The 18,943-nt window shown below is 40.0% G+C and overlaps 1 protein-coding gene across 5 annotated transcripts in view; it reads left to right on the top strand.

The window, feature by feature from the left end:
* The window catches only part of LOC100674055 (signal-regulatory protein beta-1-like), a 108,990-nt gene that overhangs the window by 70,695 nt on the left and 19,352 nt on the right, over positions 1-18,943 (top strand). For 3 of the 5 annotated variants that reach the window (XR_010319230.1, XR_010319229.1, XR_010319231.1), the window contains one exon: positions 1-18,943. This exon is cut by the window's right edge and continues 12,091 nt beyond it. The gene's annotated coding sequence lies outside the window, so the exon portion shown is untranslated. The other 2 variants (XR_010319232.1, XR_010319233.1) reach the window with 1 other exon arrangement.

The raw sequence follows: 18,943 nt of genomic DNA on the forward strand, positions 1-18,943 counted from the left end.
AGCACAGAGTCCCGGGCCTTTCCAGGGCAGACAGAGCAGACTCCTGAGGCCACCATGATGTCCATCCCTAACTCCCCGCCCCATCCACCTCTGCTGCCTCTGTTGCTGGGACTCATAGGTAAGTGCGGGCCTCAGGCTGTGTGTGTGGGGAGCCCCCTGCCCCTTTAGTGTGTTCTTCTCACCTGTTGTCCTAGGCTTATTACTGGAAATCTAACCCCTTTCCAGAAAGGCAGAATTAAGGGACTCAGACTGGGATGTCTCCCACATTGCAAAATCTTTCATGGCTATGTCTGTTCCATGTTCCCTTATTCAATTATGGACACATCCCCTTGGTTACAGCGTTGAGCACAGCACACAGCGTATATTACAGCTCCTGTCCCCCAGTCCCTGACCCCAGCTATCACATTATATCAGAGCTTCCTGGGAACAGAAGATACGTCTTTTAAATTAATTGTCTTTGTTGTTGTTAGTTCCTTTCTAGTTGATTCTGACTCATGGCAAATGACTCCATGTGTGCAGAGTAGAGCTCCTCCATAGGGTTTTCAAGGCAGCGACCATTCAGATGCATATCACCAGGCACCTCTGAGTGGGTTTGAACCATGAACTTTTGGCTAGTAGTTGAGTGCTTAACTGTATGTACCACCCAAATGCTACTTGTACAATGTAGAAAAATGTTTGAAAATGTGAAATTACACACCAAGGAAATAATCCACAACGCCTTCACCCATAAATATTCTATGTTAAAATGTTGCAGAGGCTTGAGTGCTCACAGATCACTTTGCCAGAGGGGGTCAGTATAGAAGTCTGTCCAGGTCAATGACAGGGCTAAGCCCCATAGGCTCCCCTATAGGCTACTTACTGCGTCTTCCCAGTTCTGCCTCTGCTTACTACAAAAGCTGAATAAGCCTGTGTTTTCTCTTCCCCAAGTCCATTGGTCTGCGTTTGGCAGAGGTGTTGAGTTCCAGTTGCCACAGTGCACAACTTCAGGGATTCAGACCAGATGAAATAGGAAGCAAGAACATTATCTAAGTATGAGGAAGGAGGATGTTTGAGGAAGAGTAAAAAATATTAGACATCCAGTGCGACTGGAGAATTTTACAAAAAAATTAAAGAATATCAATTTGACCCAGTCTCTTCCAGAAAATAGAAAAGGAGAAAACACTTCTAAACTCATGAGGTCAGTATTATCTTGAGACAAAAATCAGACAAAGAATCCAAAAGAGAACAGAAAACTACAGACCAATATATCTCATGAACTTAGATGCAAAAATCCTTAATAAAATATTGGCAAATCAAATCAAGCAGTATAAAAAGAATTCTATACCATGACCAAGCGGAATTTAACCCAGGCATGCAAGGGTATTTCAACATGTGAAAATCAGTCATTGTAATCTTCCAAATCAACAGGCTAAATTAATATATATATATGATCACATCAATTAAAGCAGATAAAGAATTTTACAAAATTCATCACCCATTCATGATTAAAAAAACTCTCAACAAACTAGGAATAGAGGAGAACTTCCTCAATTTGAAAAAGAGCATCTACGAAAATCCTACAGCTAACATCATACTTAATGGTGAAAGACTCAATGCTTTCCCCCTAAGACTGGGAACAAGACAAAGAAGTCCATTCTCAGGACTCTTATTCAATATAGTGCTGGAAGTCCCAGCCACTGCAATGACGCAAGAAAAAAGAAATAAAACTGATATAGATTTAAAAACCAAACCTGTTGCCTTTGAGTCAATTCCAACTCATAGTGACTCTATGGCAAACCTATAGGACAGAGTAGAACTGCCCCATAGCATTTCCAAGGAGCAACTGGTAGATTATAACTGCTGACCTTTTGGTTAGCGGTCGAACTGTTAACCGCTGCATCATTTCTCCCATATAGATTAGAAAGGAAGAAATAAAACTGTCTCTATTTGCAGATAACATAATTGTCTACACTGAAAATTTCAAGGAATCTATTAAAAAGTCTCTAGAGCCAATAAGTGAGATAAGCAAGGTGGCACAGTACAAGATGAACATACAAATATCAAATGCATTTCTATATATTAAAAACAAACATGTGAAAAACAATACTATTTACAACTGCTCCAAAGAAAATGAAATAGTTAGGAACTAACTTAATCCTAAAAAATGTATAGGATTTGAGTGGTGAAAATTACAAAATGCTGATGAAACAAAAGAAGATTTAAATAAATGGAAAGATATAGTGTGTTTTTAACATACTAAAGATGTTCATTTTCCCCAAATTGATCTATATGTTTTATGCAGTTCCTATCAAAATACAAGCAATAAGACAATGTGGTGTTCACAGTGGGATAGAAACATAGATCAATGGTACAGAATAGAGAACCCACAAGTAGAGTCACACAAATATGCCAACTGCTTCATTACAAATGTGCAAAACCAATTCAATGGAAGAAGATTAGAGATTTCAACAAATGATTCTGGCATGATTGGACAACCATATGCAAAAAAATGAGCTTCAGTCTAAATTGCAGTTTATGTATATAACAGTCCATAAAGAAAAAAGCTGATAAACTGGTCTTCATCAAAATTAACAACTTTAGTTCTGCAAAAGACCTTGTTAATCAGATAAAAATACAAGTTATGGACTGGAGAAAAAAATTGCAGACCAATTATCCAACAAATGATTTGTATCTCAAAAATATAAAGAGCTCTCAAAACTTAAGAGTAAAAAAAAAGAAAGAAAAGAAATCCAATTAGAAAATGGACAAAAAGCATGAAAAAGGTATTTCATCGTATAAGAAATACAGATAGGATTTAAATACATGAACAGATATTCAACATCACTAGCCCTTAGGGAAATGCAAATTAACCACGGTGAGATATCACTACACACCCACTGGAATGGCTAAAATAAACATGGTAACACCAAATACAAGACTTTTGAGAAACTGCATCACGCAGACATTGCTGATGAGAATGTAAAATGATAAAGCCACTCTGGAAAACAAGTTAGCAGCTCCTTAAAAATTAAACACACGCAGCTACTATATGACACAGCTATTATACTCCTGGGCATTTATCCCAGAGAAATGAAAACTTATGTTCACATAAAAACCTGTACACAAACATTTATAGTGTCTTTACTCATAACAGCCAGAAGCTGGAAACAACCCAGACGTCTTTCAACAGATGACTAGATAATCTATGGTACCTCCATATTATGAAGGCAACGGGTTTTTTTTTTTTTTCTATATTACGTAATACTACTCAGCAATAAAAAACAACAAACTATTAAGACATGGAACAACTTGGATGGATCTTTGTGGAATTATTAAGAGTGAAGAAATCCAATCACTAAAGGTTACATACTTAATATTTCCTTTCTATAACATTCTTGAAATGACAAAATTACAGAAATGGAGGACAGGTTCCTTGGTGGCACGAATGGCTAAGTACTCGACTACTAGCCTAAAGGTTTGTAGTTTGAACCCTCCCAGAGGCACCTCAGAAGACACGTCCAGTGATCTGCTTCCAAAATTTCACAGCCTTGAAAACCCTATGGAGCAGTTCTCCTCTGCATATGTGGGGTCACCATGAGTCAAAGCTAACAACGACAAAAGGACAGAGGAGGGGGGAAGTGGGTGTGGTTATAAAAGGGCAACCTGAAGGTTCTTGTGTCTATAGACTGTTCTATATTTTGATCGTAGTACACTTGTGATGAAATTGCACAGAATGAAATACACACACCCACATACAATCACAAATGAGTGCAAATAAAACTGAGTAAATCTGAAGAGGACCAGTGAATTATATTCTGATTGTGATATTGTACTGTAGTTTGGCAAGATGTTACTTTTGAAGAAACTTGAGTACAAGTTCACAAGATCTATTATTTCTTACAACTGCATTTGTATCTACAATATCACAAAATAAGTTTTAAAAACTGCAGTTAGTTTAGTATAGACTCTCAAAGCAGTTCTTTATAAATCATATATGCAAGTTGTCTTAGGCTGGGTTCTCTAGAGAAGCAAAATCAGTGAAGCATATAAATATCTACATAAAGAGATTTGTATCAGGGAAATGGCTCACACAGTTGTAGAAGCTGGAACGTCCCAAATCCGTAGGTCAAGCTGGAGGCTTCTCTTGATTCATGTAGCCCAAGGGGCTGGGGAACCCAAGATTGGTAGGTCAGACAGCAGGGCTCTTGCTCACAAACTGTGAAGACCAATGAATCCCAAAATGGGCAAGCAAGACCGCAGGTAAGCTGCTAGCTCAAGTCTCAAGATCCGGAGGTCAGATGAACAGGAGCCAGCTGCAGGATTCAGAGCAAGCGAAAGCCTGTGAACCTTGCCAGAGAGTCTACTTATATTTGATGCAGGACACATCCCCAAAGAAACTTCCTTTCAACTGATTGGCTACTCACAGAAGATCCCATCAAGGAGGTGACCACATTATATCAGATCTCATCATGGAAGTGATCATCTCATCATCAAAAGACTGCCAAACTACATCATAACTGCCAAACCACTGAGAATCATGGCCCAGCCAAGTTGACACACAATGTTAACAATTTCAGTGCACCCCTTGACAACTTGATACCTGTACACATCTCCTTAAACCATACATAATCTCTGAATAAAGACAATTATAAAGTCATACTTGAGCCTAACATGATAAAACACACATACAGCTGAAACACACTAACCCTGTTTACATTTTATATTTTATAAGTGAAGAAAACAAAAATATTTGATACACACACACAAGGCAGAAATACTCATAGCAATTACAGTCCTCATTTCTGCAACTGGTCATGTGGTTGTAACTCATATTTAGAACTACCATCTCCAACCACCCATTCCATATTCTCTTTGCCCTCAGCAAGCACCTCAGCTGATTGTGGTTCTTTGCCTGGTGGGATGACCCAAACTTTCATTCCTGAAGGGTCAGGGCCATTAGTAGTAATGTCAGAATTGGGTTGCTGTAGTTTTCCATTGACTTTAATCACAGGGCATGGTAGTACTAAGAGACATCCTATAGCATCTGCATTCCAGACATACTCTTCTTTACCTCCTTTATGTAATATCAATCTGATTTCCTACTGGTAATCAGGATCAATCACATCAGCCAATATGGTAATTCCTTCTACGCCTGTTGAACCAGGCATAAGGATCCAAAGTGGCCAGGTGGCGTTCTTAACTTCCAATTCAATAGAATCACAGGTGTGTCTCCAGATGGGAGCGTTCCTCCCTTTGGAACTAAGACCTCTAGACCCACAGAGCATAGGGTCACCAGCACAGGAAGCAAAAATTTTGTAAGTGGATCACTAGGGGTAATAGTGGTAGTGCCACTCCCATTTCCACCCCTTAATTCCTGGACCCATGAATCCCAGCTATGGGAGAAACAGCACCATATATTGGACACTGGTTTAGAGAATATACAGCCTCCTCAAGAACATTGCCCCAACCCTGCAAGGTATTGCCACCTACCTGTGCCATAATTGTGTCTTTAGAAGTCCATTCCATCATTCTATCAAGCCAGTTGCTTCAGGATGATGGGGAACATGGTAAGACCAGTGAATTTCACAAGCATGGGCCCACCACCGCATTTTATTTGCTGTGAAGTGAGTCCCTAGTTCCAAGGCAATGCTGTGTGGGATACCATGACAGTGGATAAGGCATTCTGTAAGTTCACAGATGGTAGTTTGGGCAAAAGTATTGTGTGCAGGGAAGGCAAATCCATATCCAGAGTGTCTATTCCAGTAAGAACAACTCTGCCCTTTTCATGATGGAAATGGTCCAATATAATCAACTTGCCACCAGGTTGCTGGCTGATCACCTTGAGAGATGGTGCCATATAGGGGACTCAGAGTTGGTCTCTGCTGCTGGCAGATGGGGCACTCAGCAGTGGCTGTGGCCAAGTAAGCCTTGGTGAATGGAAGTCCATGCTGTTGAGCCCATGCATAACCTCTATCCCTGTGACCATGGCCACTTTGTTCATGAGCCTATTGAGCAATGACAGGAGTGGCTGGGGAAAGAGGATGACTGCTTTCCACAGAACACATCATCTTATCCACTTGATTGTTAAAATTCTCCTCTCTCGAGGTCATCCTTTGGTGAGCATTCACATGGGACACAAATATCTTCACTTCTTTGACCCATTCAGAGAGGTCTATCCATATATCTCTTCCCCATACCTCCATGTCTCTAATTTTCCAATCATGTTCCTTCCAAGTTTGGGATTGCATTGGTCATGGCCCATGAATCAGTATACAATTGTACATCTGGCCTTATCTTCTTCCAAGCAAAGTGAACAACCAGGTGCACTGCTCAAAGTTCTGCCCACTGGGAGGGTTTCCCTTCACCACTGTCCTTCAGGGAGGTCCCAAAAAGGGACCACAGTGCTGCTGCTGTCCCCTTTTGAGTGGTGCCTGCATACTGCACAGAGCCATCTGTAAACATATGAATGGATAAACAAATTATGGTATATTTACATAATGGAATACTATGCAATGAAGAACAATGATCAATCTGTGAAACATTTCATAACATGGAAGAATCTGGAAGGCATTATGCTGAGTGAAGCTAGTCAGTTGCAAAAGGACAAATATTGTATGAGACCCTTTCTGTCTCTTGGGCTAATATTTTCTTCGCGTCTTTGGTGTTCTTCGTTCTCCATTGTTCCAGATGGGTTGAGACCAACTAATGCATCTTAGGTGGCTGCTTGCTAGCATTTAACACTTCAAGCACCATTGGATCAGCTGGATCATATGACTCAAGTGGCAGAGTGGCTTACACAGGAGCCTGAACCTGCTGCAGAGCCTTCATTTGTTCTGGGTCCCATTCATAACTAGCATCTTTTCAAGTCACTTGATAAATAGGCCAGAGTAGCACACCCAAATGAGGAATATGTTGCCTCCAAAATCCAAAGAGGCCCACTAGGCATTGTGTCTTCTTTCTAGTTGTGAGAGGGCCCAGGTGCAATAATCTATCCTTCTATATCCTCCCACAACTCTTCTGGTCTTCAGTCATTAGTGTTCAGTGCACCGAATCTATTCTTGAGATGGTCTCTAAATTCAAGTGGAATATATTCAAGGTCATATTTTGGCTCTCGTGGACATGCTCTAATGTTCTTCAGCTTCAGCTTGAACTTGCACATGAGCAATTGATGGTCTGTTCTGCAGTCAGACCCTGGCCTTGTTCTGACCGATGATATTGAGCTTCTCCATCATCTCTTTCCACAGATGTAGTCAATCTGATTCCAGTGTATTCCATAAGGTGAGGTCCATGTGTATAGTTGCTCTTAATGTTGCTGAAAAAGATATTTGCAATGAATAAGTCCTTAAAAAAAAAGTCTTCCAAAATTCCTTCACACAATCTCCAGCACCATTTCTATAACCAAGGCCATATTTTCTGACTACCATTCCCCCTTCTTTGTTTCCAACTTTCACACTCCAATCACCAGTAATTATCAATGGATCTTGATTCCATGTTTGATGAATTTCAGACTGCAAAAGTGGTAAAAATCTTCAATCTTCTTCATCTTTCCCATTAGTAGTTGATGCATAAATCTGAATAATAGTCATTGTCATGGATTGAATTGTGCCCCCAAAAAATATCTGTCAACTTGGTTAGGTCATGATTCCCAGTATTGTATGATTGTCTACCATTAGATCATCTGATGTGATTTCCCTATTTGTTGTAAATCCTATCATTATGATGTAATGAGATGGAGTAGTGGCAGTTATATTGATGAGATCTACAAGATTAGACAGTGTCTTAAGCCAATCTCTTTTGAGATATAAAAGAGAGAAGCAAGCAGAAAAATATGGGGACCTCATACCACAAAGAAAGCATCCCCGGGAGCAGAGCACATCCTTTGGACCTGAGGTTCCTGTGCTGAGATGCTCCCAGACCAAGGGATGGCAAAGACCTTCCTCCAGAACTGACAGAGAGAGAAAGCCTTCCCCTGGAGCCGGTGCCCTGAATTCTGACGTCTAGCCTACTGGACTATGAAAGAATAAACCTTTTGTTAAAGCCATCCACTTGTGGTATTTCTGTTATAGCAGCACTAGATAACCAAGACACCCAGGATTTCTGATTCAAAATGGCCAATACCAGCCCATTTCAGCTCACTAACGCCTAGGATATCGATCTTTATGAGTTTCATTTCATTTTTAAAAAAATTGTGCTTTAAGTGAAAGTTTACAAATCAAGTCAGTCTCTCACACAAGAACTTATACACACCTTGCTATGTAACCCGAGCTGCTCTCCTCCTAATGTGACAGCATACTCCTCTCTACCCTGTAATCCCTGTGTCCGTTCAACCAGTTCCTGTCCCTCTCTGCCTTCTCATCTCACCTCCAGACAGGAGATGCCCACATAGTCTCATGTGTCTACTTGAACTAAGAAGCTCACTCCTGACCAGTATCATTTTCTGTCTTATAGTCCAGTCCAATCCCTGACTGAAGAGTTGGCATCAGGAATAGTTCCAGTCTTGGTGTAACAGAGGATCCGGGGGCCATGACCATGAGGCTTGCATCCCACTGTTCTCCCACTCCATCACTCTCTGTTGTGTTCCCTGTCAAGGCAGTGATCAGTGGTAGCTAGGCTCCATCTAGTTCTTCTAGTCTCAGGCTGATGAAGCCTCTGGTTTATGTGGCCCTTTCTGTCTCTTGGGCTAATATTTTCTTCATGTCTTTGGTGTTCTTCATTCTCCATTGTTCCAGGTGGGTTGAGACCAACTAATGCATCTTAGGTGGCTGCTTGCTAGCATTTAAGACCCCAGATGCCACACACCAAAGGGAGATGCACAAAGTTTTCTTAATACATTTTGTTATGCCAGTTGACCTAGATGTCCTCTGAAACAATGGTCCCCAGGTTCCGGTCCCTGCTACTCTGGCCTTTGAAGCATCTGGTTGTATTCAGAAAACTTCTTTGCTTTTGTCATAGTCCAGGTGTGCTGACCTCCACCTGTATTGTGTTGTCTTTTCCTTCACCTAAAATAGATCTTAACTACTGTCTAATTAGTGAATACCCGTCTCCCTCCCTCCCCATCCTTATAGCCATCAAAGAGTATTTTCTTCTGTGTTTAAACTTTTTCTTGAGTTCTTATAATATTGATCTCATACAATATTTGTCCTTTTGCAACTGACTAGCTTCACTCAGCATAATGCCTTCCAGATTCTTCCATGTTATGAAATGTTTCACAGATTCATCGTTGTTCTTCATTGCATAGTATTCCATTATGCAAATATACCATAATTTGTTTATCCATTCATCCATTGATGGGCATCTTGGTGGCTTCCATCTTTTTGCTATTGTAAACAGTGCTGCACTGAACATGGGCGAGCATATACCTGTTCGTGTGAGGGCACTTATTTCTCTAGGATATATTCCAAGGAGTGGGATTGCTGTATCCTACGGTAGTTCTATTTCTAGCTTTTTAAGGAAGCACCAAATCAATTACCAAAGTCATTGTACCATTTTACACCCCCACCAGCAGTAAGCGTTCCAGTCTCTCCACAACCTCCCCAACATTTATTATTTTATGTTTTTTTGGATTAATGCCAGACTTGTTGGGGTGAAATGGTATCTCATTGTAATTTTGATTTGCAGTTCTCTAACGGATAATGATCGCGAGCATTTCCTCGTGTATCTGTTAGCTACTGAATGTCTTCTTAGTGAAGGGCCTGTTCATATTCTTTGCCCATTTTCTAATTGGGTTGTCTTTTTGTTGTTGAGTTGTTGCAGTATCATGTAGATTTTAGAGATCAACACTGATTGGATTCATTGTAGCCAAAAACTTTTTCCCAGTCTGTAGGTAATCTTTTTACTCTTTTGGTGAAGTCTTTGGATGAGCATAAGTGTTTGATTTTTAGGAGCTCCCAGTTATCTAGTTTCTCTTCTGGTGTTTGTGTATTGTTAGTAATTTTTTATATACTTTTTAGGCAATGTATTAGGGCTCTTAGCATTGTCCCTATTTTTTCTTCCATGATCTTTATCATTTTAGATTTTATTTTTAGGTCTTTGATCCATTTTTAGATAGTTTTTGTGCATGGTGTGAGGTATGGGTCTTGTTTCATTTTTTTGCAGATGGATAGCTGGTTATGCCAGCATTGTTTGTTAAAGACACTGTCTTTTGCCCATTCAACAGACTTTGGGTCTTCATCAAATATCAGCTGCTCATATGTGGATGAATTTACATCTGGATTCTCAATTCTGTTCCACTGGTCAATGCACCTGTGGTGGTACCAGTACCAGGCTGTTTTCACTACCGTGGCGGTATAATAGGTTCTAAAATCAGGTAGTGTGAGGCCTCCCACTTTGTTCTTTTTCAGTAATGCTTTACTTATCTGGGGCCTCTTTCCCTTCCATATGAAGTTGGTGATTTCTTTCTTCATTTCATTAAAAAAAATGTCATAGGAATTTGGATCGGGATTGCACCTATAGATCACTTTGGGTAGAATAGACATTTTTACGATGTTGACTCTTCCTATCCATGAGCAAGGTATGTTTTTCCACTTCTGTAGGTCTTTTTTGGTTTCTTGCAGTAATGTCTTATAAGTTTTCTTTGTATAGGTCTTTTATGTCTCTGGTTAGGTTTACTCCTAAGTATTTTATCTTCTTGGAGGCTACTGTAAATGGTATTGATTTGGTGATTTCCTCCTCAATGTTCTTTTTGTTGATGTAGAGGAATCCAACTGATTTTTGTATGTTAATCTTGTATCCTGATACTCTGCTGAACTCTTCTATTAGTCTTGGTAGTTTTCTTGAGGATTCTTTAGGGTTCTCCATGTATAAGATCATGTCATCTGCGAATAGAGATACTTTTACTTCTTTCTTACCAATTTGGATGCCCTTTCTTTTTCTAGCCTAATTGCTCTGGCTAGGACCTCCAGCGCAATGTTGAATAAGAGTGGTGATAAAGGGCATCTTTGTCTGGTTCCCATTCCCAAGGGGAATGATTTCAGACTCTCTCCCTTTAGGATGATGTTGGCTGTTAGCTTTGTGTAAATGCCCATTATTACGTTGAGGAATTTCCCTTCTATTCCTATTTTGCTGAGAGTTTTTATCATGAATTGGTGTTGGACTTCATCAAATGCCTTTTCTCCATCAATTGATAAGATCATGTGGTTCTTATCTTTTGCTTTATTTATATGATGGGTTACATTGATTGTTTTTCTAATGCTAAATCATCCCTGCATATCTGGAATGAATCCCACTTGGTCACAGTGAATTATTTTTTTGATATATTGTTGAATTCTATTGGCTAGAGTTTTGTAGAGGATTTCTGCATCTAAGTTCATGAGGGATATAGGTCTGTAATCTTGCTTTTTGTTGTTGTTGTTGTTTGTTTTTTTGTGGTCTCTTTACCTGATTTGGGGGATATGCTGGCTTCATAGAACGAGTTTGGGAGTGTTCTGTCCTTTTCTATGCTCTGAAATACTTTTCATAGTAGCGGTGTTAACTCTTCTCTGAAAGTTTGGTAGAATTCTCCAGTGAAGCCACCAGGGTCAGGGCTTTTCTTGGAAGTTTTTTAAATTACCTTTCCATCTCTTCTTTTGTTATAGGTTTATTTAGTTGTTCTACCTCTGTGTTAGTTTAGGTAGGTAGTGTGTTTCTAGAAATTTGTCCATTTCCTCTAAGTTTTCAAATTTGTTAGAGTATAATTTTTCATAATAATCTTATATGATTCTTTTAATTTCAGTTGTGTCTGTTGTGATATTGCCCGTCTCATTTCTTATTTGGGTTATTTGCTTCGTCTCCTGCTTTTGTCAGTTTTGCCAATGGTTTATCAATTTGGTTGATCTTTTCAAATGACCAGTTTTTGGTCTTGTTAACTCTTTCAATTGTTTTTCTGTTCTCTATTTCATTTAATTCTGCTCTAATTTTTATTTGCTTTCTTCTGGTGCCCAAGGGCTTCTTTTGTTGCTCTCTATTTGCTCCAGGTGTAGGGATAATTCTTTGATTTGGGCCCTTTCTTCTTTTGGGATGTGTGCATTTAATGCCATAAATTGACTTCTGAGCACTCCTTTAGCTGTGTCCCAGTTCTGATAGGAAGTGTTTTCATTCTCATTGGATTCTATGAATGTCTTTATTCCATCCTTAATTTCTTCTATAACCCAGTAGTTTTTGTTCAGTTTCCATGTGTTTGATTTCTTTTCCCTGCTGTTTGTTATTGATTTCTACTTTTATGGCTTTATGGCCAGAAAAAAATGCATTGTAATATTTTGATGTTTTGGATTCTGTTAAGGCTTGCTTTATGACTATGTGGTCTATTCTGGAGAATGTTCCATGTGCCCTGGAAAAGAAAGTATGCTTGGCTGCTGCTGGGTGGAATGTTCTGTATGTCTATGAGCTCAAGTTGGTTGATTGTGGCATTTAGATCTTCCGTGTCCTTACTGAGCTTCTTTCTGGCTGTTCCATCTTTCACCAAAAGTGGTGCGTTGAACTCTCCTACTATTATTGTGGAGCTGTCTATCTCTCTTTTCAATGCTGTTAGAGTTTGTTTTATGTATCTTAAAGCCCTGTCGTTGGGTGCATAAATATTTATTATGGTTATATCCTCCCGGTGTATGGACTTTTTAATCATTATTTCATGTCCTTCTTTATCCTTTGTCGTGGATTTTACTTTAAAGTCTATTTTGTCAGAAATTAGTATTACCGCTCCTGCTCTTTTTTGATTGTTGTTTGCTTGATACATTTTTTCCATCCTTTGAGTTTTAGTTTGTTTGTGTCTTTAAGTCTAAGGTGTGTCTCTTGTAGGCAGCATACAGACGGACCATGTTTTTTAATCTATTCCACTACTCTCTGTCTCTTTTGGTGCATTTAGTCCATTTACATTCAGCATTATTAGGGATAGGTATTTTTTTTTTATGAGTTTAGTGCTGTCAGTTTGATGTCTTTTTTGTGTGTTGTTGACAGTTTCTTTTTTCCACTTAATTTTCTGTGCTGAGCAGTTTTTCTTTATAAATTGTCTTTTCCTCTTTCATTGTTGTTGATATTGTATTTGCTGAGTCTCTATGTTTTTCTTGTATTTTATTTTGATGTGTAGGATTGTTAGTATCCTTTGTGGTTACTTTAATATTTACCCCTATTTTTCTAAGTTTAAGCCAAACTTTTGTCTCTTTATATCACCTTGACTTCCTCTCCATATGAAAGATCTATGACTACATTTTTTAAAGGCCCTCTTTATTGATTTAATGTTGTCATCTTTTACATAATAACATCACTGTTTCCCTGTTTTGAGCATTTCTTATCTTGATTTATTTTTCTGATTTCCCTGTCTTGTTTGATATCTGGTTGCTCTGTCCTGTGTTCTAGCCTTGGGTTGTTATCTGATGTTATTGGTTTTCTAACCAGAGGACTCCCTTTAGTATTTCTTATAGTTTTGTTTTGGTTTTTGCAAATTCCCTAAACTTCTGTTTATCTCGAAATGTCCTAATTTCGCCTTCATATTTGAGAGACAGTTTTGCTGGCTATATGATTCTTGGCTGGCAATTGTTTTCCTTCAAGGTTTTATGTATGTCATCCCATCGCCTTCTTGCCTACATGGTTTCTGCTGAGTAGTCCGAGCTTACTCTAATTGACTCTCCTTTGTAGGTGACTTTTCATTTATCCCTAGCCGCTCTTAAAATTCTCTCTTTATCTTTGGTTTTGGCAAGTTTGATTATTATATCTCTTGGTGACTTTCTTTTGGGATCTACCTTGTATGGGGTTTGATGAGCATCCTGGATAGGTATCTTCTTGTCTTTCACAATATCAGGGAAGTTTTCTGCCAACAAATCTTGAACGATTCCTCCTGTATTTTCTGTTCTCCTTCCCCATTCTGGTACTCTGATCACCTGTAGTTTATTTCTCTTGATTGAGTCTCACATGATTCTTATGGTGTCTTCATTTTTTAAAATTCTTTTATCTGATTTTTCTTCAACTGTATTGGTACCTCATGTTTTATCTTCAATCTCATTAATTCTGACTTCCATTTCCTCAATTCTGCTCCTCTGATTTTCTATTGAGTTGTCTGATTCTGAAATTTTATTGTTAATCTTCTGAATTTATGTTTTCTCTCTATGTTTTCTTTGAGCCTATTAAATTTGTCATTATGCTCTTGAATAACCTTCTTAATTTCCTCCACTCATTTATCTGTGTGCTACTTGACTTGTTCAGTGTTTTGCCTGATCTCCTTCCTGATCTCTTGAAGAGTTCAGTATATTAATCTTTTGTATTCTACCCCTGGTAATTCCAGGAATATCTCTTCATCCAGAAGATTCCTTGATTCTTTTGGGGGGGAGCTTGTTGACGTGATCATGGTCTGCTGCTTTATGTGATTTGATGTTGACTGTTGTCTCCGAGCCATCTATAAGTTATTGTATTAATTTATTTTATGTTTCCTTTCTGTGTCCTAGCTTCTTGCTTTGTTTTGTTTTGATATGCCCAAATAGGCTGCTCTAGTGAGCTAGTTTGATTATTGGTACCTTTGGAACTCTAACGTCCAGTCACCAGATGGCTAGAGCTGTTACCAGGTACATGATCCCTGGAGTCCATTCACTTTTCTTGTATGAATTCAGCTCAGGTGTCCAGATATTCAGTCACCAAGTGTATGGTGCAGACTGTCACCTACAGTCTTAGAGGAGTAGGGGTGATTGGTGTAAGCACAGGCATCTGGGTGCAGCAGGGGGTCACACTCTGAGCAAGGCAGGGGGCTGACAACTGTACCCAATGTGTCTTGAGGAAAGCATGTCCCTGTTCCCTGGAGCACATAGATGGGTGCGCTCTGCAGCTGAACCACGGCACCCAATGCGTTTGGTTGTAAGGACTGGGAGGTACCACTTATCCTTGGATCCTATCGCGGGTAGCTAGGTGGTGTGGGTGGAGCTACCAGGCTTCAGGCCCCTGATGTGGGTAGGTGAGGGCCCTGCTTAATAGGCACAGTGCTGTCAAATGTCAAAAACCCGCCTCCCCATCACACAACTGAAACAACTGAAGTCAGACTTCAGGCACATACACCATTGCACTGTGCAAACAAGGGCCTAAGCTCCTAAAATGAGCGCACACAGGTCCATGCAGGGGTGAAAGGCATTCAAAGTGTGTGGACTGCTTATGTCTGTCCCCAGGCAATGGTGCCACTTCTGCCCTGAGTTCCTAGCTTAGGGGAACCACCTGATTATTTTTCCCCATTTGTTAATTTTCTCCATCTCCAATGACCGGAGAATGGCTCAGGATGCACAGCAGGACCTATCTTAGGCCCAGTGAAAGCAACCGCTACTGAAGCTGGTTCAGGGAATGGAGCAGAGGGAGGAGGGAGCAGATAAATGGGAAAGAGTTCTTTCAAAAGGGGTGCTTTTTGTTCCATGAGGTAAATTAGATGCAAGTACTTATCTTTTGTCAAGAGCACTGTTCTTCAGTGATCCTGGGAAGTGTGAGTAGACTCTATGCTGTTCGCTCTGTCCCACCGAGGAAACTGCATCCCAGATGCTACTGCCAACCTTTCCACAGTCATGCCAGGGATCAAGCCTGCAGGGCACCGGTTCCCACCGAGTCAGGTCGGGCAACTCCTTGCTGCTTCTGAACCATCTCTCCCTCCCCCTGCCACTCAGTCTGATTTCTTAACTTTTCCTTTGATGTTCAGGTCTCCTAGTTTGTCATATATATAATCAATTCACTTGTTTTTTTGGGTCTTTGTTGTAAGAGGGACTACCGGATGCATCTGACTACTCTGCCATCTTGGCCCTGCCTCCTCCCATTTCATTTTTAACAACTTCCAATTTTCCAAGATTCGTACTTCGTACATTCATGTTCTGATTATTAGTGGATGTTTGCAGCTGTTTCTTGTCATTTTGAGTTGTCACCTCACCAAATGAAGATCCCAAAAGCTAGATTCCATTCATGTCATTAACGTCAACTCTACTTTGAGGAGGCAGCTCTTCCCCAGTCATATTTGAGTGCCTTCCACCCTAAGGGGCTCATCTTTCAGCACTATACCAGACAATATTCTGCTGCTACTCATTAGGTTTTCCCTGGCCAGTTTTTTCAGAAGTAGACTACCAGGTTCATCTTTCTAGTCTGTCTTAGTCTGGAAGCTCTGCTGAAACCTGTCCACCATAGGTGTCCCTCCTGGTATTTAAAATACTGGTGGCGTAGCTTCCAGCATCACAGCAACACAAAAGCCACCACAGTATGACAAACTTACAGTAATCTTTAGATTACTTATAATACCTAATATAATGTAAATGCTATATAAACAGCTATTTCATCACAATTGAAGACTTGCTCTGGAAGGTAGCCTTTCTCTTGTATGAGTTTCTTGAGCTCTTCTGAGAATGCTGATACTGCCTGAGTACCAGCAGATGCCAATTTTCCTGTGATCTTGAAGTCTTGAGGCTGTACTGCTTTACAGAGCTAGTCAGCCATTCCCGACTAGCCTGAAGGTCCTTTCTCTTGCTCTCCTCAACCGCCTCATACTTAGACTTTAAGGGATTGCTCTGACCACTTAATTGCTTTTTAGGAGCCATTTTTTTCACAGAAACAAAGGGTGCACACAACACAAGCAGCGAACAAATGAGATGTGAGGTGAACAATGCTCAAAGGAGTGCTGGAGGGAAACTGAGGATCTATGAAATGGCAGAAGGGACAGTTGAGTACACCTACATATCATTTAATTCAAATGGATTCAGTGTACTGCTCAGTGTGTGGCAAATTCAGGTTTTGCTTTGGGAACTTCCCTTTTTGTCTCGCCCCCCCCCAGCCCGCCACCACCTCGAATATTTCCAATCCACGAATACGGAGGGCTGATTGTATACAGTGGTAGACTTAAAAATATTTAACAATGACTGTCCAAAAGGAAAAGAAAGAAAAAGCTAGATCTGTAGCATTTGCCAATTTCTGTGGTGTAAGTATTCCCACCATGGCCAACATCAAGCAACTAAGAGTTTAGCAGTCAGATTGAAAATTTAACAATCGGCTTTCATGAGCTAGTAAAAGCCACTCCAGCACACCACTGATTTATATCCATCATCTGTGCACCTCAGCTCCACCACTACTTCCTGGTCCCAACCACCTTCATCTCTTCCTGGATCTTTGCTACCCTCCAATTGGCTTCCCTGTTTCAGCCTTTGTTCCTGAAGCAGCCAGAATGATTCTTAGGTAACCTGAGTCAGATCATGTCATTTCTCTGCTTCTTCTCCAACTTATCTGCCTGGCTCACTCATTCCCTCTTGTCAAGTCTCTGCTTAAACGTCACTTTGTATGATCATTTAAAGGCACCTTCTGTAAATCACCCTATATAAAATGTCAACTTCCCCTCTCACCTGGAGTTTCAATTCCTCTTAACCTGATTAATTTTTTGTCATAGCACTATTACCATCTGGCATACTAAATATGAACAGTCTTCACTTTGCATGGTAGGTGTGGGACTGTAAAAATGACCATGCAAATTGAAACCATGAAAAGTAATCTTAATAATCAATGGGAAAAATAACGATTGCTGAATGACCTTTAAACTTTTTGTTGAAACATTAAAAGCTTTGTTACTGTCAGTTACATATGCATAGAAAACCCAAAACCAACCCCATTGCATTGAGTTGATTCTGACTCATGGTGACCCCATGTGCTACAGAGTAGAACTGCTCCATAGGGTTTTCTTGGCTGTAATCTTTACAGAAGCAGTTCACCAGGCCTTTCTTCCATGGAGTCACTGGATGGGTTTGAACAGCCAACCTTTAGGTTAGCACCCAATCACAAACAAGATTAAAAAAAGAGAGAGAGAAGGCTCTTCCACTGGAAACCTCTGTGCTTTAGTTTGCTCATCTGTAGATAGGATCTAATGAAGGTTCCTAACTCACAGAGTTCTTATGATGATTAAGTGATTTAACATATATAAACTATGCATATAAAACCCATTGCCCTCAAGTCAATTCTAACTCATAGTGACCCCATAGGACAGAGTAAAACTGCCCCATAGTTCCCAAGGCTGTAATCTTTATGCAAGCCAACTACATCTTTCTCCCACAGAGTGGCTGGTAAGTTTGAACCTCTGGCCTTTCAGTTAGTAGCCAAGTGTACACTTATCTCACCACCACCCATCTGTCAGTTCATCATACTGTAGTGGCTTGTGTGTTACTAAGATGCTGAAAGCTATGCCACTGGTATTTCAAGTACAATCAAGGTCATCCATAGTTTATAGGTTTCAGTGGAGCTCCCAGGCCAAGACAGACTAAGAAAGGCTTGATGGTCTACTTACGAAAATCAGCCAATGAAAGCCTTATGTCAAAACAGAACATTGTTCAATCCAACGATTGTGAAGATGATGCAGGACTAGGCAGCATTTCATTCTGTTGTGCATAGGGTAGCCATGAGTCAGAGCTGACTTGGCAGCAACTGCTAACAATAAACTTAGGCAACTGAGTCAATCACTGTCTCAGAGGCTCAGTTTTCGCACCAATAAAATGGTGTTAATTATACCAACCTCCTAGGATTGTAAAAAGGATTGTAGCAAAGGTTAAATTAAATGACCACCAGGCCTTGAGGGCACAGAGTTGATCATTTTCAGCAGGGCCAGATTAAGGCAAGTGAGGACCCTAAGCACTAATAATCCTCTGCTCGCTCATGCATTTGAATTGGATATGCGAGTTATATATATACAAGCATATGTCTGTGTGTGTTAGCTATCTATTATGTAACTTTTTAAAAAATGTGACTATATTAGCAATTGAATGCAAAAATGGCATAAGCCATTTTAGCAGAGTGAGATGAACCAGATTATATAAAAAAAAATAAGCATACCTTATTTTACTGTGTTAGCTTTATTGTGCTTCACAGACATTGCATTTTTCACAAATTGAAGGTTTGTGAAACCTGCATTCAGCAAGTCTATTGGAGCCATTTTTCCAACAGCATGTGCTCACTTTGTGTCTGTGTCTCACATTTTGGTAATTCTCACAATATTTCAAATGTTTTCATTCAT

This window comes from Loxodonta africana, chromosome 24 (genome assembly GCF_030014295.1).
Source record: "Loxodonta africana isolate mLoxAfr1 chromosome 24, mLoxAfr1.hap2, whole genome shotgun sequence".
Classification (NCBI taxonomy): domain Eukaryota; kingdom Metazoa; phylum Chordata; class Mammalia; order Proboscidea; family Elephantidae; genus Loxodonta; species Loxodonta africana.